General features: G+C 40.6%; 1 protein-coding gene across 1 annotated transcript in view; it reads right to left on the bottom strand.

Annotated features, from left to right (window-relative positions):
- Window positions 1-1,081: 1,081 nt before the first annotated feature.
- Window positions 1,082-24,916, bottom strand: part of NKAIN3 (sodium/potassium transporting ATPase interacting 3) — a 741,273-nt gene continuing 717,438 nt past the window's right edge. Inside the window, exons 6-7 of the transcript XR_003120795.1 lie at window positions 11,667-12,591; window positions 1,082-1,507 (exon numbers count right to left, since the gene is read on the bottom strand). The gene's annotated coding sequence lies outside the window, so the exon portion shown is untranslated. The remainder of the gene's footprint in view (window positions 1,508-11,666; window positions 12,592-24,916) is intronic.

Raw genomic sequence — 24,916 nt, 5'->3', positions numbered from 1 at the left:
GATGTGGTGGCAAATAACCTGTAGTCCCAGCTACCTGGAAGACTGAAGTGGGAGAATTGCTTGAATCTGGGAGGCGGAGGTTGCAGTGAGTTGAGATCACGCCACTGCACTCTAGCCTGGATGAGGAAGCAAGACTCTATCTCTACATAAATAAATAAATAAACAAACAAACAAACCAAAAACCAAGAAACAACAACAATGAAAAACTTATTTATCTTGCCTAATTGAAATTTTGCTCCTTTTGACCAGTAACTCCCCATTTCCTTTCTTGCCTTCCCTCCCCACCCCTAGTAACCACCATTCTATTCTCTACTTTTATGAATTTGATTTCTTTCGGATTCAATGTATAAGTGAGACCATGCAGTATTTGTCTTTGTGTGCCTCGCTTACTTCATTTAGCATCATTTCCTTCAGCTTCATTCATGTTGTCATAAATGACAGAATTTCCTTCGTGTTAGAGGCTGAATAGTATTCCATTGTGTATATATACCATATTTTCTGTATCCATTCATTGATGAACATTTAGTTTGAGTCCATATCATGGCTATTGTGAATAATGCTGCAGTAAACATGAGAGTGCAGCTATCTTTTCAACATACGTATTTCAATTCTTTTGACTGCATATCAAGAAGCAGAATTGCTGGGTTATATGGTGGTTCTATTTTTAGTCTTTTGAGGCACCTCCATACTATTTTCCATTATGGCTGTACTAATGTGCGGTGCTACCAGCAGTGCAAAGGGGTCCCATTTCTCTACATTCTTACCAACACCACAATAAACTCACACATTTACAGTCAATTGATTTTTGACAAAGGTGCCAAGAGCATACAATGGGGAAAGGGCAGTCTCTTCAAAAAATGGTGCTGGGAAAATCAGATATCCACATTCAGAAGAATAAAGTTGGATATCCATCTCATATCATATTAAAAAAAAAAAATCTCAAAATTGATTGAAGACTTAAATAGTAGACCTGAAACTGTAAAACTACTAAAAGAATATATAGGGGGAAGCTTCACAACAATGCTCCAGGCAATAATATTTTAGATAGGATCCCAAAAGCACAGGCAACAAAAGCAAAAATAGACAAACGGGATTTCATTAAACTAAACCGCTTCAGCACAGCAAAGGAAACAATTAACAAAATGAAAAGATAACTCAAGGAGTGGAAGAAAATATCTGCAAACCATATGATATAGTTTGGATATCTGTCCCTTCCGAATCTCATGTTGAAATGTCATCCCCAGTGTTGGAGGTGGGAGATAGCGGTGTTTGTGTCATGAGGATGGATCCCTTTTAAATGGCTTGATGCCCTCACTACAGAAATAAGTGAGTTCTCACTCTATTAGTTCACATGGGAGCTGATTGTTTAAAACAGCATGGTATCTCTCTTACTTCCACTCTTGCTATGTGACGTGCCTGCTCCCGCTTTGCCTTCCATCGTGAGTAAAAGCTTCCTGAGTCCTTTCCAAAAGTTGTGCAGGTACCGGCACGGTGCTGCTTGTACACCCTGCAGAATCATGAGTCAAATGATCGACTGTGTTTTCTTCATAAATTACCCAGCCTTGAGTATTCCTTTATAGCAATGCAAAACCGACTAACACACCATACATCTGATAAGGGATTAACATTCAAAATATATAAGGACCCAAACAGGTCAATAAGAAAATCAATAACCCAATTAAAAAATGAGCAAAGGACCTGCGCAGACATTTCTCAAAAGAAAACATAAAAAAAGCCAATAGGTTCATGAAAAACTGCTCAAAATCACTAATTATTAGGGAAATGCAAATTAAAATCACAATGAGATATCATCTCACACTGTTAGAATGGAAGACACACTCTTTTTATTCTCTTCTGATCTCACTAACTGCTAGATTTAGTCTTAGTTGGTTTACCAAGCAGGAAATTTCATCCAGTTTGAGGTGGTAGGGTCATAATGCAGGTAGTTTTTAAGACATCTTTCAAGTTATTACTGAAAGTCAAATGGACCAACCAACATAGTGAAAGGACAAAATATGCATGAAAATCATCCTCAAGAAAACTGGATGACAGAAAATCTTCCCAAATCACAGAATTCAGGCATATCAGGCAAACGCCTACCAGCAACAGGACTGGTGAGGGATCAGCAGTTGTGTAGTGCAAGTGATAGAACAATGAAAAGCAACCAGGCACGGTGACTCACGCCTGTAATCCCAGCAATTTGGGATACCAAGGCAGGTGGATCACTTGAGGTCAGGAGTTCGAGACCAGCCTGTCCAACATGGTAAAACCCCCGTCTCTACTAAAAATACAAAAATTAGTTGGATGTGGTGGTAAGTGCCTGTAATCCCAGCTACTGGGAGGCTGAGGCACGAGAATCACTTGAACCCGGGAGGTGGAGGTTTCAGTGAGCCGAGATCGCACCACTGCACTCCAGCCTAGGTGACAGAGTGAGACTCCCTGCCGCAAAAAAAAAAAAAAAAAAAAAAAAGAGAGAGAGAAAGAAAAATGAAACACAAACCTAACAAGCCCTACAAGTTGTAAAATTGGAATATCACTAAAACCAATGAAACAAACCCACACATATTCCCAAACATAGAAGAGCCACCCTGAGTGGAACCCAAGTACATGGATATGAGAACAACTAGTGAATAGAAGTCCTCACATGGTCCCAAGTTGCAAGTGAGTACAGAAAACTGTGTGCAACTGGGGAGAATCATAGAAATCACACTGAACTGAACAGGAGCCCTGAGGCAAAGAGAGATAAGGTTCAGGGAGTGGCTGCTGGGTGGGAGAGGAAGTCAGGGAAAGTGGACTCCAGAAGGTGCTATCAAAACTGAGTGCAAACAGCGTCACAGGCAGAAAACCTTCCTGAACCATCCTCATTCTTCCATTTTTATTTTTTAAAAATTCTACCACCTTGTTGGAGAAATTACAGCAGTTTTCTTGTGGAATGCTTCCCGACTCTGATTTTGTTTGCTCTCTCATAGTTTCATTTTACTTTTCCTCTGCTAACTACATTTTCTGTAAACCAGAAGTTAGCTCTCCATGTTGGATTGGAAGCAGGTTTGATTCTTTGGCAGAAATACTATGTATTAGTGCTGGATGAGTATAGCATCCTGCATCACATCAGAAGGGACCTAAGGTGTGATTTCCCACTTTGAATGGTGGGAAGACTGATCAGTACTTCCAGGGGTGACAGCTTGATTTTTCCACCGTGAAGATCTGGTCTTAGTCTGTTCGACATGCTATAACAAAATACCACAGAGACTGAGTGATTTATAAAGAAATTTATTTCTCATAGTTCTGGAGGCTGGAAAGTCCAAGATGAGAGTCCTGGCAGGTCCAGTGTCTGGTGAGGGCCTTATTACTGCATCGTCACATGTCAGAAACGCATAAGGGCAAAAAAGGACTGGGTGAAGCCTCTTCGATAAAGGCCTTGATCCCGTTCACCAGGGCTTTACCCTAATGATATAATCACTTCCTAAAGGCCCCACCCTTTAATACAGTCACATGGGTGATTAGGTTTTAACACCTGAATTATGAGGGATAGTCACACCATAACAGACCTCTGTCAACTAACTCATTTGACTGGTGACCATGGGATTCTGGTGACCACAGAATCCAGTCACTTCTACACACTCTTGCCACCACACATGTTGCGGAAGCCACCACAAACTCTCACCGGAAGTATTGCCACAGTCTACTCCCCTGTTGCCCGATTTTCTTTCCTTTCTTCTTTTCTCCCTGCATTCCCTGGGCCGCTGCGTCACCCTCAACAGGTTAGGTGGCCATTTCTTTGGCAGATGAAAAAACAAACAAACAAACAAACAAACAAACAAAAACCACCTGTCTGGGGCCGCAGCCACATACAGAGTGAGTCTGTGATCTGTTGCCTGTTGCCTGTTCCTGTGATTGCTCCCCAATAATCTCTTCTCAATAAAGGAGTCAGGGAGATCCTTCAAAAACCCGGGTCCCATCATGTTACTCCTCTGTGCCAAACTCTCCAACAGATTCCTAACTTACTCACAGTAACAGTGGACTGCATGGCCTCTGAGGCCTCTGAGGCCTCAGTGATCTGGCCCCTGCTGCCACTTTCAGCTCATCTCCGGCCACCTTGCCCTTCCTCACTCCATGCCCACGTCCTGGCCTTCCTTCCAGACTTTACTTAAACGTCACTTTCCCAATGAGGCCTTTCCTGACCACCCTCCTGCAACTACTCTTATCTTGGCCCTATGGCTCCCTTCCTCTGCTTTATTTGTCTCCACTGCACATAAAACGATCTGAAGTAGTTTTATTTACTTGCTTACATAATTATTTTCTGCCACCTTACCTAGAATGTAATTTATATGAAGACTGGGACTTTATTTGGTCCCCCATCACTGCCTGTGATGAAGAACTCTGCATTCAATGCCAGAGAAACTCCTGACCTGGCTGAATGTGAGTGGACAATCAGGTTTGTGGATTCTGCACTTGAGGGGTGAATTACAGCATATATAATGGAAAATTTGACTACACTTAGCTTTTGCTTTATGTACTCATTTTACAACTTAACCCTCTAACTAATATTTGACACCATTATAGATGACAGTGTCCATATGGCCTCTTTCATAAAATAGATGACAAGAACTTGGAGACACAAGGGGGTATAAAGCCTCTGACTACAAACAGCAAATGAATGCTGATGTCAATGGCCCTAAACATGAAATATACTGGATAAAATGTACTGGGCTCATAGTCTCAATTTTAATTCAACTCAAATAACATGAGGCTTTCTTGCTTCCAACTCAAACCTCATGTCAACCCAGTACCATACACAGAAAAACCCATAAATCTGACTCCAAAAATCCCTAAGGAGTAATACAAGTCTTTAGTTGCAGTTTTCATTTTTATGAGATTCTGGAGGAGGGGGCTATTGCATTGTCAAAAATATGCTAAGATTTTGTAACACACTCACCAACCATTGTTCCTCCTCCTCCTCTTTTTTATTTATTTTTTTTTAAGAAAAGAGCTCATTTACTTGGTAAATTGAAAACTAATAATAGCCTTAATTAAGCACTTTTCTTCTCCTGCTATAGAGCAAAGTAAGAACAAATGAAAGCATGGCAATCCCTAATGCTAAGTGAATTATCTAGAATGATATAATTTACAGTTAGTGGATCTGAACACTGACTCTGAAAACCCAGGCTCTTCTCACTCCATTACTCCTCACTACTACCAAGGTGACCCTCAAGTGAATCATGAGTTCCAAATCCTCTTAATTTGTTTTTCTTTATCACTTTTATTTAGGTGCCTTGTGTATTATTGACCTTTTCGCCTTTTAATTAAAACAAACCCCCCCAATTTTTTTTCTGTTCACCTCTTCATTCTTATTCACTGCCATGGTTTTAAAATCCCCCCCAAAATTTCTAGTTTTTTGTTTTTTCAGAACTTAATCCAAATACACTCCCATTATCACCTGCCTGTCCTTATTATCACTTTCCGTCTACAATTTACAAATTTCATTTGGAGCTTAGTTTCTAGAAATGTGCCAGAAGCAACTTTTTTTTCCAAAGCTGGGTGGGGTAGGGGGCAGAATATTTTTCTTAATATTTCTTTCAGTAAATAATTTTATTGCCTCCCAAGCTGGTCTTCATAAGAAAGCCTCAGGGAGAACCTCTGCTAAGGCAGTGTGGGAAGGAAATGTGGCGTTGGAGCCCCCCACAGAGTCCCCACTGGGGCACTACCTAGTGAAACTGTGAGAAGAGGGCCACCATCCTCCAGACCCCAGAATGGTAGATCCACCGACAGTTTGCACCATGTGCCTGGAAAAGCTGCAGGCACTCCACACCAGCCTGTGAACACAGCAGCAGAGGCTGTACCCTGCAGAGCTACAGAGGAGGAGCTGCCCAAGGCCATGGGAGCCCACCCCTTGCATCAGCATGCCCTGGATGTGAGACATGGAGTCAAAGGAGATCATTTCGGACCTTTAAGATTTGATGACTGCCCCATCACGTTTTGGACTAGCATGGTGCCTGTGACCTCTTTGTTTTGGCCAATTTCTCCCATTTGGAATAGGAACATTTACCTAATACTTGTACCCCCATTGTATCTTGGAAATAACTAACTTGCTTTTGATTTTACAGGCTCATAGGTGGAAGAGACTTACCTTGTCTCAGGTGAGACTTTGGACTTGGACTTTTGTGTTAATGCTGGAATGAGTTAAGACTTTGGGGGACTGTTGGGAAGACATGATTGGTTTTGAAATGTGAAAAGGACAGATATTTTGGAGGGGCCAGGGCAGAATGATATGGTTTGGCTGTGTCCCTACCTAAATCTCATCTTGAATTGTAATCCCCAAGTGTCAAGGGAGGGACCTGATGGGAGGTGATTGGATAATGGGGGTGGTTTCGGCCATGCTGTTCTCATGATAGTGAGGGAGCTCTCATGTGATCTGATGCTTTTAAAAGTGGCAGCTTTCTCCTGCACACTCTGCCTCTCTCCTGCCACCATGTAAGGTGTGCCTTGATTCCCTTTCGCCTTCTGTCATGATTGTAAGTTTTCTGAGGCCTCCCCAGCGATGCAGAACTATGAGTTAATGAAACCTCTTTCCTTTATGAATTACCCAGTTTCAGGTAGAATCTTTTTAGCAGTGTGAAAAAAAGACCAATACAGACAGCTTCTAGCAATTTTACATCACTTTTATGTTCAATGGGAATATTTATAACATAGGTCAACCTGGTTATCATGTTAACTAGAAGGTGTGGACCAGTGGTTCTCAGTCTTGAGAATGCATGAGAATCACCTGCAGAGCTTGTTCACAGACTGTTGGGCCCACCCAAGAGTTTCTGATTCAGTCTGAGGTGAGGCTTGAGAATTTGCGTTTCTAACAAGCTCCCGGGTGATACTGATGCTGCTGATTTGGGTACCACTCTTTTGAATACTATTATAATTATTCTAATATTTTAAATATTTTTGCCTTTATGGAAGTATAATTGAATAGAAATTTTATGTATCTACGGTGAACAACTTGATGTTTTGACATGCATATAAATTCTGAATTGATTGTTCACTCTTGAAGTTTCTTATGTCGCTCTAGCCTTTTTTTCTTCCTACGTCTGTAAACTCCCAACCTACCTTTCCGTCTTCCCCCTTGTGTTTCCCATATCCTCCATCTTCCTTCTACCACAAATCTCTATGACATTTCTGATATAGGTCAGTTTAGCTTTTCTTTGTTTTTAGTTTGGCAACAACCATAGTCACAGCTCAGCACAACAGACACAGAACAGTGTGAACAAAGGTCCTCCATTCCCTCTCAGGAGCCAGTTGAGCAGCGTCTACTGTAGCATTCATCTATACCACAGTGAAGATTCTCATTCCCCTACTGTCTTGCTTCTTAGCCTTGCTTAATTCCCCAACCCTTACCCTGCAGCCATTTTGAATAAACTCTTGTAAAGTACAGAGGACAGACATCTGAAATATCCATTTCTCACCATTAAGCATGCAACAGGATATGCCTCTGCCACGCCCATCTAATTGTGGTTTATTTGCTTAATATTAAAATGCTCTCAGATATACATAAGCCATCTGCTTTTCCTCCAGATTCACTGAGCCCTGGTGCATTAAGCATCTGTAGAGCTATTTCATTTTATGTCATTAAGGATGGGAATGTGCAAATGTAAATACCAATTGGAAAGCTTAAGTAGTTTTTCAAATTTTTCAATCATGCTGTTTACTATATTATTATTCTGGATTAGTCTACTTTAGGTATAATTTCACAGAATCATCAAAGTCCTACTCCAATATTTAGATCCCATTGACAAATTTAATGGCCTTAGTTAACACCCCAATGATGTAGGTTTAATTTCACGGTTCACCTATTTTTGCTATTTACTTTGCTGAGCTTGAGCCAAGCTGAAACAACTATAAGAAAACAGAGTCTGATTTTCCATGAAATAAAATGCTACCTTCCTTGTAAAGGGTAAACCTAGATATTCCTAAGATGACACCTGAAAGGACTTTCCAGATGGAGATAGAGGAAATGTAGGTTACATTTCTCTTCTCTCAGTTAATGCCTTAGTCAAATTCCCTTCAAGGAGATGCTCCTTCCCTGGAATGTTCCAGTTTAAATGAGGAGCTGAAACTCTGCTCTCAGTAGCCTTTGACACTGCTGGTTAAAGACCATAACATTTAATGAATGAATGAATGAATGAACTTGAATTTTCCAAATAGGTTTTATGAGGAAAGCCTAAAACATCTCCTTCCTTGATCTATGGTGCCCAGCCACTCAATCCTTTTTCCCAGAGATGACCAGTGCAACTGATTTCTTTTACATCCTTCCTGGGACATTCTACACTTAGAAAAATCATCATACAATCCCTTCCCCACTTTTCACGAACATGGTGGCATACTGCACCTACTTCTGCATGTGACTTTTCCTCTTACCCTATCTTGGAAATACTCCAGCACACAGATTCCTTCATTCTTTTCTGATAGCTGCATAATGACCCATTGCATGGCAGTACCATAATTTATGTAAGCAGTTTTCCACTGGTAGGCATTGGGGTTGTTTCTAATATTTTCTTACTATCAAAATGCTTCGATGAAAGCAGTGAATGACTTTTTTACGCATATGTGGGTATATCTGCAGGACAACTTTCTAATAATTTCTGGGTCAAAGGGTATGTGCATCTTTAATGTTAACACATAGTGACAAATCTATACTACTAATATTCCAATTTAAAGTCGTCTCAAAGTAATTAATGCATTTAAAGAGCTTATAAAAGGCTCTGGAATAATGTAAGGGCATTAAACCAGTGACCTGAAGTTAGATAAGATGGTTTATAAGCTATGGGACATGATTCTTTCATTTGTGTTTTTCTTCCTTGCTCTCAACTTGCTTTTACAAGGCAGAAATTATCTCAATGAGAAAAGGTAGTTACTTGTACCCCCTTATCTGTCTCATTCTTTTTCATTTCTCTAAGTCACAAAGTAACATAGGCTGCCTTAGGTAATGCAGCTCAAAGAAGAGGTAGTTACCAAGACTCTTTTAGCACAGTATTTTTGTCATTTGCATCCTCCCAACCCCAACATCAGGCCCAACCAGAACAAATACCAGAGGCCGAGGACAAGAGTGATTTGTTAGCCAAAAGACTGGAGAGACAAAGGGGCTACGGAAGGCTGAAAAAGAGAGACTGGACATGTGAGAGATTTCTCTAGTGCCAGGAGAAAGGGGGCCATATGGTGCCCCTCGATAATAATGTTGTGGTGGCATTATTTACTCTCCTGGTTGACATATTATTTTGGTAACATGCACAGAGGATGAAGATTAAGACAGTCACGATTATTCTATGGAAACTTAAAGTTTGAGTACATTTTCTTTTTCTCCTAATTTTCCAATTTTCTTAAATGTTGGTAAAATCCTAATACATCAAATACACATTACAATGAAAAAAATACTAAATGAAACTATTTGTAATAAAAGGTTGTGTGGTAGAGTTTGCTATGTGTTCAGTATATTCTATTTCCTTTTCTTTTTTGGGCCAGAGCTAGATCCTGTTTTTCTGCTTTCATTGCTGTCTGGTAGGATACTATGATTATGTTCTGGCCTGAGGAATGTGGGCAGAAAGAGGTAGTGTGAACCACTTCAAGGCCTGGCCTCTAAAAAATTCCCCATGCAATCACTCCTATTTTCACTCTTTTTTTCCTCTGTACCTGGAGGCAAACAAAACAAAACAAAACAAACAAAACCTTCAGGGTCCTAGGTTTTCACAAAACCAGAACACACAATGAGACTGGGTCCCTGAATCTGCTTGGAGGAGAGTTACTCAAGAAAGCTTGAGTTTTATGCCCTCATTAACCAGATGGTAGTTTTCTTTTAGGACTGGCCTCTGCTGACAGATTGCTCTTATGCACGAAGGCAAGTATAGGATTCAACTTTGTTATGCAGCTTTCCCCAACTAAAAAAAAAATTCTGCCTTTAACTAGCAGAAGGGATTTGCATGCTAGAATATACTTTTGAGTGTATAAACTCTATACTGGTGGCCTCCAGCCCTTGGAACCCATGGGCCACAGGTACAGTGAATCACGGCTACATGAAAAACTTGACCTATGGCATGGGCAGGGGAAGGGGAGAAAAAGGAAAGTTGAAAGGGTGGGATGGATGAGGGTGAGGGAACACTAACACTTGGAGGGGACTTATCAATATGTCATGTCCTCTGTTGTCTGTTTTCCACAGCAACCCAATGGGACAGGTGTCAGCCTCTCTTTATTTATATATCTTTATATATCTTTATATAAAGGCAAGAGAATTCAGGCTCTGGGAAGTTTCACTGATCCAAAAATATGGAGTAAATGAATAGTAGAACTGGCACTAAAGTAACAGAGAGAGGGGCATCCCCAAGTATAACAAATGCAGAGAGATCAGAGATACAGGAAGGAAAGGTAAAGAAGAAAACAGAAGTGGCTGGGAGCCGTGGCTCATGCCTATAATCCCAGCACTTTGGGAGGCTGAGGTGGGTGGATCACTTGAGGTCAGGAGTTTGAGACCAGTCTGGCCAACATGGTAAAAGCCCATCTCTACTAAATACAAAAATTAGCTGAATGTGGTGGCGCATGCCTGTAATCCCAGCTACTCAGGAGGTAGGGGGGTCCCTTAAACCCAGGAGATGTAGGTTGTAGAGTGCTGAGGTCGTGCCACTGCACTGCAGCCTGGATGACAAAGCAAGACTCTGTCTAAAAGAAAAAAAAAAGAAAAGAAGAAGAAGAAAAGAGAAGAAAGGGGAGTGGTGAGGAGAATAACGCTAGGTATGGGCTCAGGGGTCTCAGTGACACCTCAACTCCGGCTACTGACTCCTCTTTTTTCTGAACATATTTGCTCTGTACCAATGCCTGCAACTCAAGGAAATTGCTTGAACTGTTTTTTATTCCCCAGGACACTTTGTCCCTTAAAGACATGTTCAATTAAAGAGCTCTAAAAGGATTGCATTAACTGGAGATATCCAGTCTTCTTTTATTTTTCATCACCAAAATGACTAAGACAGAATCAAGCACCATTAGTGCTGATATTTCAGCTCATGTAAGTCTTCATTAGAGCTCTTTAATGTAATCATTTAAAGAGACATCAGCTTTTCAGTAAAACACTCTGAAAGCAAACTTAATGAAGTCACTTCTACATAATCTGGAAGCAAAAATGTCTTTTGTGATTAAATTTCCTTTTCCAACATATTGACTAATGTCAGGTTATTATGTGTCAGTGAGCTGAACAAGCACATATTTTGCTCTACATTAGTATCTTTGTATTCTCAAAGGATTAAGATGGCAAAAGCTGGGAGGAATGACATTAAATTTAATTTCTGCTCAAGCAGAGGAAGAGTGCAGTACCCTTATTCTTTGCCAACAATTCTGGTTTTTAAAGATACATGCAGTTCCTAGTATTTGCTAGTATTTTATACTAAAGAGGTAGTATTGAGGTGATTAGGCATTCCCACTGCTATTAAAACCTAACACCCTCTCATGGTTTCCTAGTGAATAAAACCTCACCTTCTTGCCTTGACCTACAAGGCTCTGAATAATGCAGCTACCTCCTACCTCCCACCTGTCCAGTCTCAAGCCTCTCTCCTCAACTTACTGGGCTCAACCACAGAGGGCTCCTCTCAGTTTCCTGAATATTGTTCACCTCTTTCCCATCTCGTGGCCTTTGTGCTTACTGTTTTCTCAGATTGGAAGCCATCTCCTAAGGTTCTCTGCATCACTGACTCCTTGTTCTTCAGGTCTCAGGTCAGATGCTGCTTCTTCAGAGAGGTGTTTTCTGGCCACCCTATTGAAGGTAGGGCACCATGATCTCACATCCTTTTCCCCTCTAGGATGCTGTTCTGTTAATTTTTGTAAAAAATGCTTTCTGGTTCTGTTCATTTTTTTTTGTGGTACTGTAATGTAAATTTATTTTAATGAATTTGCTTTTGCTCCAAGTTTACAATGAGAAAAGATATAGTTGGTCCCTCAATGTGTAATTAGGACACTTTGAATGGATCGATTGTATCTGTTTGGCATAAGGCAAGCTCCAGTGCCAAGCCCAGAGCCTGGCACATTATAGAAGTTCAATAACTACTTGTTGAAGGATTGAATAAATAAAACTGTTGGTACAGTAAGATCATGGCTTTTGGTGAGTTTGGAGGATCTTAGAGGAAGAGAGAGGTGCTACAACACTGAAAATGGGAAATTCACATGAAAATTTTCAAAAAGTAAAAGAATTAGATTTCACAAATCATAAATTGGTGAATTTAGTGGAAATTCCTGGTAAGATGCTAAGATAATAGTTTATAACATTTTATGAAAACCAATGCCAATCTTTAGGAATCAATATACATTCTCAAAGAGCACTGCAGGTTAAAAAAACCTATGTTTTTCATAAAATTTATATATTAGACTGCACTAGAAAGATTAGGAAGATGTTGAATCTGGGGTTTAGGATGACACTCTATCTAAAGTAATGCATCACCTCAGTTCTTAGGAAGCACATGAGGCCTGACTGATGTGACAATTTGGTGATAATATCTTACTAACTCTTGCTCTGTTCAATGATTTGCAGCATCTGGATAAAAAGATGTTTGCATACTTGCAGATCAAATGAATCTGAGAATAACAAATAAGTTTATTTTTAAAATATCAACATTTAAATTGATCTTATCCAATTAAAATGACTTGCTGAATCAAACAAAATTAAGTTTAATAAAAGTCAATATAAGTGCCTGAAATCAAGTCTAAACATTCATTGAGCAGACACAAATGGGGAATTTTTACTTAACAGTTACCTTTGTGTGTGTTGGGGGGAATGATAACCTTATGGCTCCAGGTTAGAACTATTTGATGAGAATGAACAAGGTAATGTGATTGCCAGAAAAGCTAATTTGATTCCTATTTACAAAGCACTCAGAGAATTCATGATGTCATAGGTGTATTTAGGGTTCAATGTCTAATAATGGAAGTAATACTAAATTTCTTAGGGTGTAGAAAGACCAATTCTGCCGAGTAGAACCAACATCTTCCACACAATAAATGTTCAATAATTATATATGTATATATTTTTCTTTTTATTAAAAAATATTTTTTTTTGAGACAGAGTCTCCCTCTGTTGGAGTGCAGTGGCATGATCTCAGCTCATTGCAAGCTCTGTGATATGGCTTGGCTGTGTCCCCACCCAAATATCATCTTAGATTGTAGCTCCCATAATTCCCACATGTTTTGGGAGGGACCTGGTAGGAGGTTATAGAATCATGGGAGTGGGTCTTTTGTGTGCTGATCTTGTGATAGTGAATAAGTCTCATGAGATCTGATGACTTTGTAAGGGGTAGTTCCCCTACACATGCTCTCTTCCCTGCCACCATGTAAGACATGACTTTGCTCCTTTGCCTTCTGTCATGATTATGATGTCTCCCCAGCCATATGGAACTGTGAGTCCATTAAACCTGGTATTCTTTATAAATTACCCACTCTCAGGTATGTCTTTGTTAGTAGAGTGAGAACAGACTAAAACAGTAAATTGGTACCAGGTAGTGGGGCACTGCTGTAAAGATACCCAAAAATGTGGAAGTTACTTTGGAACTGGGTAACAGGCAGAGGTTGGAACAGTTTGGAAGACTCAGAAGAAGAAAGGAAGATGTGGGAAAGTTTGGAACTTCCTAGAGATTTGTTGAATGTCTTTGACCAAAATGCTGATAGTGCTATGGATGATAAAATCCAGGCTGAAGCGGTCTCAGATGGAGATGAGGAACTTGTTGGGAACTGGAATAAAGGTCATTCTTTACTCCAGTAAAGAGACTGGTGGCATTTTGCCCCAGCCCTAGAGATCTGTGGAACATTGAACTTGAAAGAGATGATTTAGCGAATCTAGAGGAAGAAATTTCTAAGCAATGAAGCATTCAAGAGGAAGCAGAACATAAAAGTTTGGAAAATTTGCTTCCCAATGATGTGATAGAAAAGAAAACTCCATTTTCTGGGAAGAAATTGAAGCTGTCTGCAGAAATTTGCATAAGTACCAAGGAGCTGAAATGTTAATCACCAAGACAATGAGGAAGATACCTCCAGGGCATGTCAGAGATCTTCATAGCAGCCCCTGCCATCACAGGCCCAGAGGCCTAGGAGGAACAAACGGTTTCCTGGCCTGGGCCCCAGGCCCCCCTGCTGTGTGCAGCCAAGGGACTTGGCACCTTGCCTACCAGCAGCTCCAGCCTTGGCTAAAAGGGGCTAGGGTACAGCTCAGGCTGTGGCTTCAGAGGGTGCAAGTCCCAGGCCTTGGCAGCTTCCACATGGTATTGAGCCTGTGGGTGCATAGAAGTCAAGAACTGAGGTTTGGGAACCTCCATCTAGCTTTCAGAGATCCTCTGAAACACCTGGATGTCCAGGTATGGAAACACCTGGATGTCCAGGCAGAAGTGTGCTGCAGGGGTGGAGCCCTCATGGAGACTCTCTGCTAGGGCAGAGGAGAAGAAAAATGTGGGGTTGCAGCCCCCACACAGGGTCCCCACTGAGGCACTGCCTAGTGGATCTGCGAGAAGAGGGCCACCATCCTCCAGACCCCAGAATGGCAGACCCACTGACAGATTGCACGGTGCATCTGGAAAAGCCACAGACACTCATTGCCAGCCTATGAAAGCAGCCAGGACGGAGGTTGTACCCTGCAAAGCCACAGAAGTGGAGCTGCCCAAGGCTGTGGGAGCCCACTTCTTGCATCAATATGACCGGGACGTGAAACATGGTTAGTCAAAGGAGATCATTTTGGAAATTTAAGGTTTAATGACTGCCCCATTGGATTGTAGACTTGCAGAGGGCCTATAGCCCTTTGGTTTTTGCCAATTTCTCCAATTTGGAACAAGAGTATTTACCCAATGCCTGTACTCCCATTGTATCTAGAAAGTAACTAACTTGCTTTTGATTTTTACAGGTTCATATGTGGAAGGGACTTGAGTTGTCTCATATGAGACTTTGGAGTTGGGATTTTGTGTTAATGCTGGAATGAGTTAAGACTTTGGGGGACTGTTGGGAAGGCATGACTGTGTTTTGAAATGTGAGGACATGAGATTTTGGAGGGGCCAGGGCGGAATGATATGATTTGGTTGTGTCGCCCACCCAAGTCTCATCTTGAATTGTAGCTCTCATAATTCCCACGTGTTATAGGAAGGACCCAGTGGGAGGTTATTGAATCATGGGGGCAGGTCTTTCATGTGCTGTGCTCCTGATAGTGAATAAGTCTCATGATATCTGATGGTTTCATAAGGGGGAGTTCTCCTGGACATGCTCTCTTCCCGGCTGTTATGTAAGACGTGACTTTGCTCCTCCTTTGCCTTCTGTCATAATTGTGAGGCCTCCTCAGTCATGTGGAACCTTGAGTGAGTCTGTTAAACCTCTTATTTTTTATAAATTACCCAGTCTCAGGTATGTCTTTATTAGCAGTGTAAAAACAGCCTAATATACTCCACCTCCTGAATTCAAGTGATTCTCATGTCTCAGCCTCCCAAGTAGCTGTGATTCTCCCAAGAATCAAGTGATTCTCATGCCTCAGCTTCCCAAGTAGAAGTGCAGGTATGCACCACCACACCCAGCTGATTTTTTTTGTGTGTGTGTATTTTTAGTAGAGATGGGGTTTTGTCATGTTAGCCAGGCTAATCTTAAACTCCTGAACTCAAGTGATTCAGCCACCTCGGCCTCCCAAAGAGCTGGGATTACAGGCATGAACTACCACACCCAGTCAATAATTATATATTGAGTGCACTTTTAGTAGGATGTAATTGAACTTTGGTCTTAAAAAATGTGAAATATATCTAGCATTCAAGATGATATAAGCATTATACATGAAGAGCTCCCAAATCATATAAGCATGAAAAACAAGGGCAATGTTTGGACAAGAGCAAGAAAGAAATACATTGTGTGTAATAGACAAGGCTGATAATCTTTGTTGAGTCAGATAATGGATGAGTTTATATATCAAGATGAGAAATACGGATCTGAGTCTTTCTTCTATTTCAAGATTTTAAGCAGGGTGATAAAACAAGGCTCACATTTCTTACTTTAGAAATATAATACTGAAAAGCAGAGTTTTGGGGGATGGGGGAGGGTCTAAGCTTCATGAAGAGACTAATAAAGAGTGCCATAATAAATGTAGTGGTAGTGGGATTGCAGAGGAGGAGCAAAGAGATGATTAACTTATTTTGACACAGGCAAAACATGAAAGAGAAGAAAAATAATATATACTAGTCTGTAGTTTAAATCATACTTATGATTAGATTATAGGAACATCTAATATGTGTCAAGCCTGATGTCATTCACTTCGGTAGGGAGGGCACCATGTTTGAGAGGCTGAATAAGAGACCTGAAGCCAGTGAACGAGACACAGAGTTTATTGAGGGGACTTACATATGGGGCAGTCCAGTGATAGTAGGCTGGAGAAGAGGACTGCAACCAGTTGTAAAAAGCATGCAGTTTATATGACATTTTCACTTATCACCCTTCTGCTAGCAACCTCCACTTGGCAACCTTCATTTAACCCAAAACAAAGGGCCTCAATCTCCTGCATGGACTGCCTTCCACAGGATGGACTAGGGGCTCAGATGTTCCTCATACATAAGAGACTAATCTCTGCATTGGCCACTGCTGGATTCTTTAGCACAGGTCTCCAAACACACATTCTTCTTAAGCCTTAGGGTCATTCTTAGGGTATGCTTAAGTTAAGTTTTTGCTATGAAATGTATCTGCCGTACAATATTGAGCGGTGACAGCGTGCTAGCAGCCCTCTCTTGCTCTTCGCACCACTCGGGCCGTGCTCCAGCCCTTCAGTCTGCTGTTGGGCTATGACGGCCCCTCTCTGGGGCTGGCTGGCCAAGGTCAGAGCCGGCTCTCTCTGCTTGCAGGGAAGTGTGAAGAGAGAGGCGCAGGTGGGAGGCGGGGCTGCATTGCACTCACCGGCCGGTGACTGTTCCAGGTGAGCGGGGGCTTGGCAAGCCCCACACTTGGCGCAGCTGGCTGGAAACTGCTGGGCTTGATTGGAGGCTGAATCCCGTGCGGGACCGCCATTCCCTCTTCACGGTGTCATTAGCCAGGATAGCAAGTCTCCGTCTCTCTCTCGCTTCCCCTCTTTTCCTCTTGATTGTCTGGGACGAGCTCCCTCTGGGCTGCCAGACTGCCTGGGCTAGGTGCCGCAAAGTCCCGCCAGGCCTGCCAGTGACAGGTGAAATCAGCTGGGCTTCTGGGATGGGTGGGGACTTGGAGAACTTTTCTGTCTAGCCAAAGGATTGTAAATGCACCAATCAGCACTCTGTGTATAGCTAATCTGGTGGGGACTTGGACAACTTTTCTGTCTTAGCTAAAGGACTGTAAATGCACCTATCAGCACTCTGTCAAAACGGACCAATAAGCTTTCTGTAAAATGGACCAAACAACTCTCTGTAAAATGGACCAATCAACTCTCTGTAAAACAGACTAATCAGCAGGATGTGAGTGGGGCCAGATAAGGGAATAAAAGCGGTCCACCTGAGCTAGCAGCTACAATTTGCTGGGTCCCCTTCCACACTATGGAAGCTTTGTTCTTTTGGTCTTTGCAATAAATCTTGCTGCTGCTCACTCTTTGGATCTCTGCTACCTTTATGAGCTTAACACTCACCACGAAGGTCTGCAGCTTCACTCTTGAAGCCAGCGAGACCACAAACCCGCTGGGAGGGATGAACAACTGCAGATGGGAGGAACGAACTACTCCGGACGCGCCACCTTTATGAACTGTAACACTCACCGCGAAGGTCTGCAGCTTCACTCCTGAAGCCAGTGAGCCCACGAACCCACCGGGAGGAACGAACAACTCCAGACATGTCGCCTTTAAGAACTGTAACACTCACCCTCGAAGGTCTGCAGCTTCACTCCTGAAGTCAGCGAGACCATGAACCCACCAGCAGGTGGAAACTCCGGACACCTCCAAACATCAGAAGGAACAAACTCCAGACACACCATCTTTAAGAACAGTAACACTCACTGCGAGGGTCTACGGCTTCATTCTTGAAGTCAGCGAGATCGAGAACCCACCAATTCCGGACACGATATGATTTCCATTTGTCCAACGAGGCATAGGAATTCAAATGCTCATCCAAGGGAAAAGGCAGTCATATTAGCAATGTAAACTTTTCTTCTTAAAATTTGGCTTGTAAGTAGATAGACACTCTGAGACTAGACTATATTTTGACTTTGATAAATGGAAATGGAAAAAAATGTATGAATTTTTATGTTGTTGTGCTTTCATCTCTAAGAGTAGAATCTGGAATATGTCACTAAAACAAGCCTCCCTGCTTCCTTTTAAATAAAGTTGCAGAACTACGAAAAATTGCAAAAGCAATACAGAAAGTTCCCATAAAATTTAACACCCTCCCCCTTTTTTTGTGTGTGTGATGAATGCACTGTGAGGTACTAGCAGTTGGTTCAAGACAAATTCATTCATTGTTTTTGGGAAAGTCTGATCTTGGGATGGAATCCCATTGCAGATGACTCAGGTCAGATGTTAAATGTTCTGTCAAATAATGTAAAGAATACAGTGTTATTTTAAATAATCTTTGTGGAGATTACAGTATTCTCATGCTAAGGGGATTTTACTCCCTGGCTAGGCTGTGGTGGAGGATGTTTTGGTGACCCGACCCAGAGGCAATGAACAAGTCAAAAGTGGGCAGATGTCCTTGGGAGCAACAAGATAGAGGCAGGGGAACAAGAAGAGAGAGTCTGGTGGAGACCAGCCTCTGAAGGTGGGTTCAGAGTGTCTCTGGACCCATTGGTACCTGAGACCTACTTTAAGCTTTCCTTTTCTGGAGTATATTTACCACAAATCTTTAGTAACATTTGTTAGTTACAAAGGTTTGTTCCAACTTTGGTTGCTGAATCAAAAGAGAGGCCGAGTACCTGTTTTGGGAAGAGGCAGTGTGGAGTGAGCGGCAGGGGTGAGAAGTAATTGGAGTCGGGGCATTGGTGGGGAAGCCCAGAGCAGCTGTCTGCAGTGGGCAGTGGCATCTCCTGGGTGCACTTGCAGAACATTTAAATCCTCTCCAGCGTTGCTCAGAAATTTTTAGGGGATGGGCTGGTCTCCTATAGTCATGTAGCTTAAGACTTTTATTTGTGTATGAAATAGGTGGGTAATCCTCCAAAATCTGAAGAATTCAGGAGCATTCAAAATGCATGTGGTTTCCAAGTTTACTACAATAAATATATAATACAGTGAGGAAAATGTATTGAAAACAGTAGTCATCTTGTACTTCAATGTACATTTTTATTCATAGTTGAAAAGAATAGTCTATTACTGCTAACTTACTGTAAATTTACTTAGAATCAAAGGGTCCAGAGAGACATAAAAAATGTATGTAGTTTCTATTAAATAACACTTTCTGGTCACTTTCAAATATGATTATAATATACAGGTATTATATGCACAAAAATGTAAAAAGTAATTGTGAAAGCAAGTCTTGTTATCAGTTTGTATAAGAAAAAAGACATTTATTTTTTCACAAGCTACCAACATCATATAGGATAGCTCCTGATAGGCTTTGACTTTTTCAATTAATTCATCTCGTAGCTCAAACATCTGTAGAAAAGAAGTTAATATACAGTGAAGTCACTACACAGTGTTATGGGACAGTAGAAATTCATATCAGTACAAAATATCATTGAAGATTTTTACATTGAATTCCAGTGTCAAGATCGAGAGACATCTTTGTTGGCAAGCAATCTAAGAATTATTTGAAGATTGAGAGTTGTTTTTTTTAAAATGATTTCTGCTGGTAAAAATGTTAAAGATTAAAAATATGTAGTAGAAATAGAAGGTACAATGTTCTTGTCTTTCTGTCCCTCTTACCAGCAACCTGTGCCTTTGAAATAGAATGAAATGCTCTAGCTACTTCCAGTATTTTCCATAAGATGGCAGAGTTGGTATTGTGAATGTGAGAGCAAACCACTTTAGTTCTGTCAGTCACAGCAACGAAAAGAGGCTTAGAGTCATTCTCACCATTTAAACATTGCTCTCGTGCTTTCAATAATCATCATCAACATAATAATAAAGCAATAATATCTAGTTTTTAAAAACAATAATGAAAAACCCAGATATATGTCAATCTGCAATTACATCATGGTTACGCAGGCACTCCCTTTGAGCATTGCTTTTGGTCTTTTACTGAGTTCCTTTAGTTGCCTGTTCTGTTAAGTTTTATTTAAACACTAACCAGTCAAACTGGGTCCAATGTCACCTCTCTCAGATCACCACACATGTAACAAGAAAATGTCTGTTGGCATCACTGAAGCAAGCAGTGTTCACAGTCGTTTTTGATTGTTAGGAGCTGTAGATGTGCTCTTTTTAATGCAAATTCAGAGATCTGTCAGATGTGCTTTGGTTTGTTTAAAATGGGTGACCGCAGTTCTGAAATGTTAGTCAAGTCCTGAACAAGAGGGGGCTTATTTTGTCCATTTGTTCCTTCATCCAGAGCCTGAACTACTCAGATGAATGGGGCGGTCTAGGAGGACTTCTGGGACATAGCACCAAAGGTATTGGTTGCAGAGGGCAAACTCAAGGAAAGCAAATCATTGACCATGTGAAATCCACACTAGGATTTATCTCCTAAATGCCGTAAATTAAACATGTGAATTTGATTTGTTTTTATCACTCTCCAAGCTTTTTGCACAAGACAGATGCTCACTAAGTGTTTGTTGAATGCTTGGGGAGACAGAAGAGGGTTGCAAATGGGCTTTCCGTCATTCTGGGATTGCTGGGGCTCTGAATCTGGAAAAGCACTGGCACCTCCTATCAGAGCCTGGCTTGTGCAGAGCACTATTGGGGAGTTTCTCAGGGCCTTGAGGGTTATATACACCTCTTCACCACTGGACTAGGAGCTCCCTGTGGGTAGAATCTGCTTTTTTTTTTTTTTTTTTTTTTTTTTTCTGCTTTATATTTCTAGTGCCTGCACAGTGACTCACATACAGTAGGTACTCAGCAGGGGTGTTTTCAAAGAAGGAAACAGCGATCATAAATTGTCCCCCAGTGGATATTGGCAAGTAGTGTGGCTCGAAGGAGGTCATCTAATGCTGTCTCACCTAGGGAGCTAGTTTGCCAAATGCTGGTATGATGGCAACCTGCAGTGAAACTTCCAAGTCAGTAGTATCTTGTGGGTATTGTCAGTTTTACACACCAGAGAGAAAATCAGACTTGTCCATGAATGAAGAAGGAACACGTCCCAGTTTGATATAAGCTCTACTATCAACAGAGAGGAGATGAGATTTCCTTTTACAGAGTGCTGACAGACCAAGAATGTGATGGGAAGCAAGTTTGTTTTGAGCGTGGGCAAGATCTTGTGGAGGATGACAACTTCCCACAGGGAAAACATGCCACACCCATGCTTGCTATAAATGCTTCTCTTTTGTGTGAAATGTTCCTGGGATTTTGGTAACTTTGGAACCGGAAAAAAACCAGGGCATTCTTCTAGAAGAGACAGTTTGGCAACAGCTAGGTAAAGGAAAATTTATCAAAGGGGAAAATTTTAGAGAACTCATGTCAGTGCCCACAATCTTGAAAATCTATTCTTTTTTTTTTTTTTTTCCCCAGAGATAGCATCTCACTATACCATGGCTTTTATTCAGAACATGCACAGAGCATGTCTGCAGAATTACTGACACTTTGCCCTTTCAGCCATTTTGGAAGGAGAGGAATTTGGAAGGCTCTTTCTAAAATATAGTTTATACCAACCTAATTATTAACAAGGCCATGATGACTGCGGGGCCACCACATATCGTTGTGAGGTTATGGAAGAAACAGAAATGCCACATTGAAAGGGCTCTCCATTCAAATTATAGACATTGAAGATATATATGGTTATCAGAAAAAGTTTTCCAGTAGATGAAAATAAGATATCTTATTTAAATAAAAGTCAATAATTAATAATTTCAGGATAGATGAAGGGAAAGTACCTGGAGGAAATGGTACCTGTTCTTAATTCATACAAATGAATTTTTAAATTGATAATCTGAAATCATCATAACATAAATGAAATGCTGTTTTGTAAAGCAATACAGTACTGCCTGCAGACTCTTACCTTAACTATTCCCATAAAACTGTAGTTTACATTTTTATATGAGTTTTCTATCTCTGTTCCTTTAGGTAGAGATAGTGTGTTTAATTATTGCCACTCTTTCTGCTTATTTACATAATATCTACTATACCTTTCTCATTTTCTGTTTCTAATCTGTAATGTGCTTGAAGATTATTTCATTTAGATAATTTGAACTGCGTATCATTAAGAGTAGATAGGATTTAAACAAAGGGTTAAAGAGCTTTTCTATAAATAAAACTCAGGAGTTTGAGAGTATGGATTTTATAAAATCTATTGGGATAGAGATCTATTTGTTTTTTGGTTCTTAGTTCTGTTGTGGATACATGAGGTTGCCACACAGCAGAGTTTTTGTCACATTTAGGAAGTCTCAGAAAAATTTGAAAGTTAAGCTCACCCGAGAAGACCATTTTTGTCTTTTTTTTCTACCTCCAATGGCAGAAATTCCTTAGTGTTTTCAGATCAGAAGTTCTCAGTGTGAGTTATCACCCCTAAGTTCCTACCACAGGATGAGAAAGAGCTTTGTTAGTCTGTGTCAGGCATTTTGCTTTAGGAACTGATGTGGATATTAACTCCTTTCAGTATGGATTTCCCCCTAAGGAGGTAGAAGTATTTCAAAGTGTTAACACCCAAATTTTCTTTGAGTTTTACAGGATTAAAATAGAATATCTATGTCTTTAAAAGAAAATGAGACATATTCTTACTACAGTTATCATGGGTGCTATTAATACTCTGGCCTTCTAGTAGCATCTGTCATCTAGCATTGTAGATTTGCAGGGGCCCTTTAATGAAAACTCTCCATTTTCTTAAAGGTTGTAATTATTATGTAGCACTATACTTATAGATGTGGAAATAAGAGGGTTAGGCAGAATAGAATTAAGGAATGTTGTAGATGGCCATGAGCACTGAACAAATGAGGAAAGAATAAAACAGGACCAGGAATTATCTTCTCAACCCTACCCTGAAACTGCTGCCCAAACTTCCTTTTTGACAAAGATTAACAGGGCCAATGCAATTTAAGCTCTGAGACTTCAGACTAAAGACTTTGCGGGCCTAGGAACACAAAGAGAACTTTACAGAGGGCCAAGTGATTTTGTCTTCTGGGTAAACCTTAGATAATTTGAGTTCCATAATCAATGGCTTTTCTCTTTGTTATTAAAAATTCTAACACCAACTGATTTTTAAAATCCATAACATTAAACAAGTGGTTTAAAATAATAAATGGAATTAATGAGCTTCGCTTGTGCCATAGAAACAAATTAAGCTAAGCATGCCACACAAATTGTCCAACATTCTGTTCTCCACTGTTATTTCACTTGGTACTCCAGATATTATATTTTGCCCAAGAATATCATGTACAGGGAATTTTTTTTCTGGTTTAGATACATGTCAAAAATAAAAAGCTATAACATAACATAAATATTAAAAGGTATTAGTAGAAGAAATTGGTTAAATATTATGGTTTGTAATAACAAAACCCCTGGACAATGCAAAGAAAAGGCTGTGCAACACAACGCAAGTTTGGATGAAGGAACCAGAAAGCTAATCAACATTTACATATGTCATATTCTTATTTGCATTGTCATTATCTGAACTCATTAGAAATAATTGCAATGATTATGCTTGGTTTCATATCGGATAGATGGTCCTAGTATATTATCTTATAAAACTACATTGCATGACTGCTATTTGAGGTTAAAAGTAGATTTTAGAAACTAGAAGCAGAAGAGAGCAATCCCCTTTAAAAAGAGTTGTCAAAGAAATGAAACTATGTGAGGCAGTTAAAAAGTGACTTTAAGCACTGATTTGGAAAATCACTTCCTTAGGAACAAAATTTTTAGAAGACACTGACACCCAGCAGTTAAAAGTAAGCTATTTTCATGTTTGATGAAAAATAATCAGGAGGCTTGTCTAGGGCATGTGGGATTACATTTAAACCAAGAGGAAAGAAAGAAGGTGGCAGCCAGGACTGAGCTGTTCTGTCTTTTGGGAAGCAAAGAACAGTGATCTGAGGTCTAGGATTTCTTATTCGTCCTGAGAAGACAAAAGCAAAGACGAATAAAAAGCAAAGACAAGACAAAAGCAAGACAAAGATCCACTGGAAGGTGGCTTTCTGATGCTCACACCCAAGCAGAGGGAAGGCGAAGAGCGGGTAAGCCAATAGCAGGTGTCTTTCTGCAGCTGCCCTGCAGCCTTGATTAGCAGGGTCAGAACAAGCACAGGCAAAAAAGGCATTGAATTGTAGTCAACAACAAAGCCCCGGTCTAGTCAGGACTTGTTACAGCTGATGGCCACCAAGTGTAGACGAAAGAAGACTAGACTGAGAGCTTGCATAGCAGCCCCGATGGGATGGGACATGAAGCAAAACTGTAACTACCAGCCTCAATCTCCTCATCTGAAAACGGGGCAAATGGAATCACTGAGGTCCTTTTCGATGCTAACATTGTGTTGTATAGAGAAAATGACTCATTGTATTAGACGTATTATTTCTTTTAGCTTTCATTCCCTAAAATAATAATTTACCATTTATTGTTTAAAGAAATGGGCCATATGGCACATTTTACAAATGTGATTATTTAGAAAAGGGTACACTTGACTGTTAAAGTTTGATTGTGGATGTGTACGTACATGAATAAGTCACCCAATCTTGTTTAAATTATCAGTGACAACTGCCAGATTTGCAAACACTAGGTATTAGGAGAATATAACACTTTTCAGTGACTTCATGGGATATTGCTTAATAAGCAGAACCTGGAAGATGTCTCTGTTTCTGTTTCACTGTCTCTGTCTTCTTGTCTCTGTTTCTGTTTCTCTCTCTCTCTCTCTCTCTCTCTCACACACACACA

This window comes from Theropithecus gelada, chromosome 8 (assembly GCF_003255815.1).
Source record: "Theropithecus gelada isolate Dixy chromosome 8, Tgel_1.0, whole genome shotgun sequence".
Classification (NCBI taxonomy): Eukaryota; Metazoa; Chordata; class Mammalia; order Primates; family Cercopithecidae; genus Theropithecus; species Theropithecus gelada.
Note: the sequence above shows the minus strand (reverse complement) of the source record. Positions and strands in the feature narration are given on the sequence as shown.